Genomic DNA, 6,488 nt, shown 5'->3' on the forward strand with positions numbered 1-6,488 from the left:
GCATTAAAATGTATTCCTTCCTCAGTCATTTTACTGTCATCATTCCACGTGGCATATCTTATTTGTAGGGTGAGATTTCTCTTGGAACAGTGACTCATCTTTTCCTTATAAAGCACCATGCACGCAGAACAGTATTAATAAAGGAATAATGATGGAATCTGCTCATCTCTTAGACACTGGGTCAGAGATGACTGATTCTGTGTCAGATGCCAATAAGGTTGACATCTAGTTTGTGTTGTATCTTGGATAAAGCTGGGGATTGATAATACAAGGACTATAAAGTACAGAGGCCCGTGGATGCAGACTCAAAGCAATTGGGTCTTAAAATAGAAACCAGGGATCAAAACCCTAAAGAAGATGCACCAACAATGCAAGCAGTTTGCATTATATTCAGCTGAGATTCTCAATATCACTGGCAATCAATCATGGCCTAAAACTGGTAGATCTCATGACATAATACAATAGTGCTATTCCACTGAATAAGGAGAGCACATAAAAACAGTTATCTGTCCAAGAAATTAATTTCACTACTGAATGTATAAATTCATTTCTTTGCTACTGAGAGATCATTCTACATAAATAGTTAACCTTGGATAAAATGTGGTAAGTTTGCAATTCTTATTTCCTGAAACTTCTGCTGATTATCTGAAGCATGAAGTTATAAATTTATTGAGAAGGGTGTGGCAAAGACACAGTCTGGTGCTTCTCAACAATAAGACAGAGTTTGAATACTCACTGTAAGCTGCTTAAACCAGTCTCTGCCTACTCTTATATATACATTGCTACAGTATGGTGCTATTGGCGTAGTATGTCAGTACTTAATGTTTGAAGCAATAAATACAGAGTGCTTTTAAATAATTGATATGAACAGATTCCAGACAAACTAGTTCATAAATTTTCAGTCTTGAACAATGTAATCCTTAGCAGATGCTCATGATTAGGGACATAGGTATTTTAAAAATGCAATAAAATGCTTATATTCATTCTCAGATCTATCATATTAACATAATTATCTGCTTTAGTTTGGGATGATCCTGAAAAACTTCATCACTTCTTTAGTTAGTATCAGATATTTATAGCTTAAGCAAAATAGAAGATGACAGAAGAGTGGACAAGCTGTTTATATTGGCTAAAGAAATAATTATCAGATTATTCATGGCACTGTAAAGAGTAGGAATGATAAGCCCAGCCGTTGTAATGTGATTAGCTAATGTTAGTTAAGCATTGCGGAGACAGAAAGAACTCTACAAAGGTTAAGCATTATTATTATCACTGTTAATTCAGAGTGATGGAAAGCACAGTGAAACCACTTACCATGTGCCATGTAAAGCTTGCAGAAATCGAAATTTAGAGCTGAGGGATGGAATAAAGAGCATTACCAGCTGGTGAGCTCTTTCTCTTTGTTCCTGGCTGAGGTCTGAGTAGCTGGTCATTTGAAAAGATACCTCATAGACAGGGACAAAGACACAGAATCCATCACAGTAGGAGGGACCAATGTGGGTCAAACTGTGTACCAGACTGACTCCCTCCAGCTGCCCTGTGGGCTGTCAAGTGCTGTATAAGGAGCAGCAACCCTGATAGCTGCAGGTTGCTACTCACAGCGCTCCTTGGTCCTGGTAGGCCTTTGGACATAATTCATATTGGCATAACAATCCTAGAAACACTAACTTTCTATGGCTTCAGTCTTGTATTTCTGAGCAATTCTGCATTTATGTCATAGATTATTGCCTTAGGCAAGATTTCTTCTATGTTTTGCATAAAACAAAGGTGCTTCATTGGGATGGTAGTTCCACTATTTTTTTAATGTAGAACTAGTTGAAAATAAGCATTTTTTTAATCCTAAAGGAAATTCTGGTGTTCTAAAAGCAATACTGTTTTACCTTGGAAACTGAAAAAGCCAACAAACTGGTGCTATACTAAGTACTAATTCTAATATTACTAATTAATCACTTCACATTATTGATATATTTTTCTGTTCAGATTTAAAGATATAATTGAAATAAATTTGACATTAATGACTGAAGGAAGAATGCATACTTTGATAGAAATTAATTCTGTCAAGTATTTAATCTTGTTCTTTCATGCTAAATATCTCTCTTAAGAACAGCATTAGACAAAGATCCAGTCTTTCAGAAAAATCTAGTAAGAAATCAATGCTGATGAATGAAGACACAGTTAGAAATCCGAGATAACCTTAAAACATCAGTGCAAGTTCAAATGAAAATGCTTCTTGACAAGTTTCTATTAAACTGGTAAACTTCTATATTTCAATGTTTCTGGAATGTGTTTTCAAAGAACCTGAAGGTGCCTGGTCCAGCTGGGATGGGAAGCTACATTCTCTCTTCAGACTTATTGCAATATCTGTGCTAAAGTGCATATCTATCGTGTTTTGCAGATTCACTAACTAGAGAAATTGGCCATCCCACAGTATCATGAATCTGACATACTAGGGAGGAGAAGCAAACAGATGAAGTCACAGAGAGAGGAGAAAGCATTAAAAAGAGGACTGTTGGAAATCTGATTTACCATGTGATATTTGGAGCCTGTTCCGTCTATTGGTGAGTCTTACCACTGACATCAGACTTTCTGGTTCATTGAGAGATGACATTCAGAATAACAGTATTCTAATGGCTCTTAAAAAATCTCTGAGAGAAAATCTGAAGTGATTCAGAGGATGATTCATTTATATTGATAGCAAAACATTAGCAGTAGCTAAACATGACAGATACAGTGTGTATAGAGACAGCCAAGCCAATTCTAAATTGGAGTTTTGAGCATGCATTTGTGATTTAGTCATCTAAATAACAGGATAACAGGCTGTGAGCTGTGAGAAACCAGCCTTAAATAAAGGGCATTGCACTATCTGCACTGTGCATATTCCCAGAGGTACAAAATGTTTGTCCCTTTAAAATTAACTGTTGTCAGTTTGGGGTGTGATTCAGACTAATATTTAAAGTATTATCTCTGTCATTGTTTTCCAGCTAATTTGTATTATGAGAAATGAATTTAATTTAACTTAAGCTTCCTCTATGTTACAGAATTTGGCGTGCATGCTTCTGCTGATTCATCACCTGTGATAAGAAAATTGAGCTGCAGGAGCACCACTGGTCAAAGAGTCTGTACCAGCACAATGTGTCCTCACAATTTGCATTTTTCCTGGTAAAAGACCATGTAGGTCTTTTGTCACTTTCTGATGCAATGCACTACGGGATGTGAAGTAATGTATCACCATGAAAGCAGGTCACACCACAGGCACAGTGGGTACAGTTTTCAGTTTTTCTCTGTGGCAAAAATGAGGAACTTAGAACATAAAATGTGGGGAAAATTATGAGAAATGGACAATGTCCTTCCCAGTGTGTCATTCTGACACATTCTGTTCTCTTATGCTTGTCACATCTGTGGGCCCAAGTGTCCCAGTCTGTGGTGGTACCTGTGTCAATGAACATGCCCTCTAGCTTGGATTTCAAAGAGCTGCCCAGTAAAAGAATATCCATCCTGGTGGTGAAACCATTTTTAGCTATGCTCTGGCCTGCTGAAATAATGAAACTTATGGAGGAGGAATTGCTTTACAAGGAAGAGAAAGGGTCCTGCAACAAAGATCTAAAACTTGAAGTAATTTGTGAAGCTGTTAATTTACCACCTGAACTTTATTAACTGATTTGGCTCATCTGAAGAAATTTCCCTGTATTTGTAGATCTAAAGCAAACAACGGAAGCTGCAAAATCTTCCCATATGAAGGGCAATTTTTCCAAGTACAGATAAGAAGAATGCTGCCAGTGAGCCACCAGGAAAATTCCAATCAGACTCTGACTTTTGACAGTGGTTGAAGGGGTGGTTGTGTAGGAGGAAAGCAGGAGAACAGCAGGATCCTAAGTGACAGTGGGATAGTGGGAGGTGGAATAATTGTCCACCTGCTTTGGAAATTCAACATTGGACCACAACAAAGTTTACTGTGATGTTGGATAATGGTGGAGTGCATTTCCATTAAAGTATCAAGAACACATTATTCCTGGTGTGTTGGGATGCCTGAGTTAAGTTTCTTGCATATTTAAATAGATGTGACCACTTTGGTAGCTCTCCTGGAAGCCATTTATTTCTTAATTAGAAATTCTATAAAAGTGTTCAAGAGTACTATGAATCTTGAGAGTCTAGACAAATAAAACAATTATATGAAATGAAAGAGGCCAAACTGAGTTATTAAAACACAGTATCTAAATTGTTGTAAAGATATAGACAGGCCATTCATTGATCATATGTCACCTTTTCTTTACAGGAACATCCATCTTTCCCAAGGTGCAAATAGATCTTTGCATTTTCACTTCCACTGAGAGCTTTACAAGGCCACCCTCACAGGGAACAAGAGAGACAATCACTGGGAGCACATATTTCTGATTTAACTTGTATTTTTTATTAATACTAAGTTGCTATTGAAAAATGAGGTGAAGACCAGTCTGCTTATAAGAGGAACTTACTAATGAACATCTGGCATGGCATGTTAAACAAGCCTGCTTCTTCATTACAATGTAGAGGGGAGCTTGGGGAGGCACTCAGGACCCTCAAAAGGAAAGACTACATGCATACCAATAAAATGATAAATCCTGGTGTTCTCAGACTCTGCAGCCAGAGCAAACAGAATATATAGCAATATATAACATTCTTAAAATAAAAATCTCCATCCAAACCACCCGCTGGAAAGGCCACTCCCATGCCAGGAGAGCCTACTGTTTGGTAGAGGGACCCATCACAGGGACCATACTTGTAGTTTAGCAAGATGCAGAAGAACAAATTCCCATGCTTGGAACCTCTCTTTAAACTGTGTACTCAGCTAGAGATATACTATCAAAGTGTGCAGAAACCTCTGAAGGCTGTTTCCACTGCTATTTCCTTGGTGTAGCTATGGCAGGATGTCCAAACACTTGTTCTTTGTTGTTCTATAAGAAGGGGTCAAGGAGCCCTCGTCACATGAAGTTTTTTTCTGAATCCTTTTCTCTTCTGTGGTCTTTCTTTCTCTTTGTTGTATTGTGCTCTCAGCAAAAAGAACCCCTCTGACACAAAAGACGGCTTCTCTGTTCTTTGGTTTAGGGATTTTCCTATTATGTGTGTACCTCCCGAGGGAAAAACAGGTTTTCCATTGGGCTTTTCCTTTAGTTCAAGCACAGTTTGTCCACTGCTAATGACATTTTTGTTTGTGTGGTAACACTTTCCAAAAGGGTGGGGAGAGGTGTTGGAAAATCTTCTGATGGCTAGCTGTGTATGGAAGTGTTTAACAACACAACAATTTCATAACAAGGATCGGGATTATTTACATTACCTAACAAATTCCCCAAAACACCAGGCTACTCTCACAAGGCCTAATCCTGGCTTAAAGAGCAGCTCTTCACTCTCTGTTCAGCAAAATGTTCTTTCATTGTTTAATTTGAAAATTTCAGCTATCTTGTTAATATTCAGCTATCTTGTATAAAGAAAATAGAAAATTTCAGCTATCTTGTATAAATATGTTCAAGTGGCATTTCACTACAAAATGTTGAGACAATACATCTTGGGTTTGCTTTGTTTTGGTAGCAGGGGTGCTATAGGAGTGTCTTCTGTCAGAAGATTCCAGAAGCTTCCCATTTGTCCAATGGAGCCAATGCCAGCCAAAAACAAGACAGACCTGCTGTTGGCCAAAGCTGAGCTGTTCCACTGGAGAGAAAGCAGTGGAGAAATTGGGAATGAATTTGAGCTTAAGAAGAAGGGAAGCACAGAAGAAGATGTTTTAAGATTTATTTTTAATTCTCATTGTATTGCTCTGATTTAATTGTTAATAAATTAAGCTAATTTCCCCAAGTCGAGTTTGTTTTGGCCGTGACAGTCACTGGTGAGGAATCTCTCCCTGTCCTCATTTTGACTCATGAGCCTTTCATTATATTTTCTCTCCTCTGTCCAGCTGAGGAAGGGAGTGTTCACAGTGGTGAACACCTGGTGTCTAGTTAAGGTCAACACACCACACAGGAGCACAAAGAATACTGGCAGAATTGCTTCTACCAGCTAACAGACAGCTTCCAGAAGCATGAAATATTTGTTTTCATTGATATGAAACAAGAAATTTCTTGTGTAAATTGATTCCCACAAGTGAGGGTCTTGATGCGTATACATGATGATGGCAATCAGATAAATAAGCATTTTTATTTAGTACAAACATGATGTTACAGTATTCGAGTAAGAGTATTAATGAACAGGCATGTGTGGTTTTGCAAAAAAATGTGATGAAAAATCTCAAATGTCCCATTAAACTAACATAAATCTAAATTGTCTAATTAAATTATGGGTTTTCATCTTCTGTGGGAAAAAAAAAAAAAAAAAAAGAGCAGCCCAGGTTAGGAATACAAGCAAAAATACAGAATCTGTGTTCTTGTATTGGCAGGGAAGAAATCCCTACCAATATTGAGTGAATTCCACACTGCTCTTCAGCTCTCTTTCCATTTCCTTTATGTGAAGAGTGCCTTTTC

At 37.7% G+C, this 6,488-nt stretch overlaps 1 long non-coding RNA gene across 1 annotated transcript; it reads left to right on the forward strand.

Moving 5' to 3' along the window:
• Positions 1-1,785: 1,785 nt before the first annotated feature.
• Positions 1,786-5,912, forward strand: LOC115490693 (uncharacterized). The gene is made up of 3 exons (XR_005978043.2): positions 1,786-2,558; positions 3,039-3,171; positions 4,274-5,912. It is a non-coding gene; the product is annotated as an uncharacterized lncRNA (long non-coding RNA).
• Positions 5,913-6,488: the final 576 nt, after the last annotated feature.

This window comes from Taeniopygia guttata, chromosome 1A (genome assembly GCF_048771995.1).
Source record: "Taeniopygia guttata chromosome 1A, bTaeGut7.mat, whole genome shotgun sequence".
Classification (NCBI taxonomy): Eukaryota; Metazoa; Chordata; class Aves; order Passeriformes; family Estrildidae; genus Taeniopygia; species Taeniopygia guttata.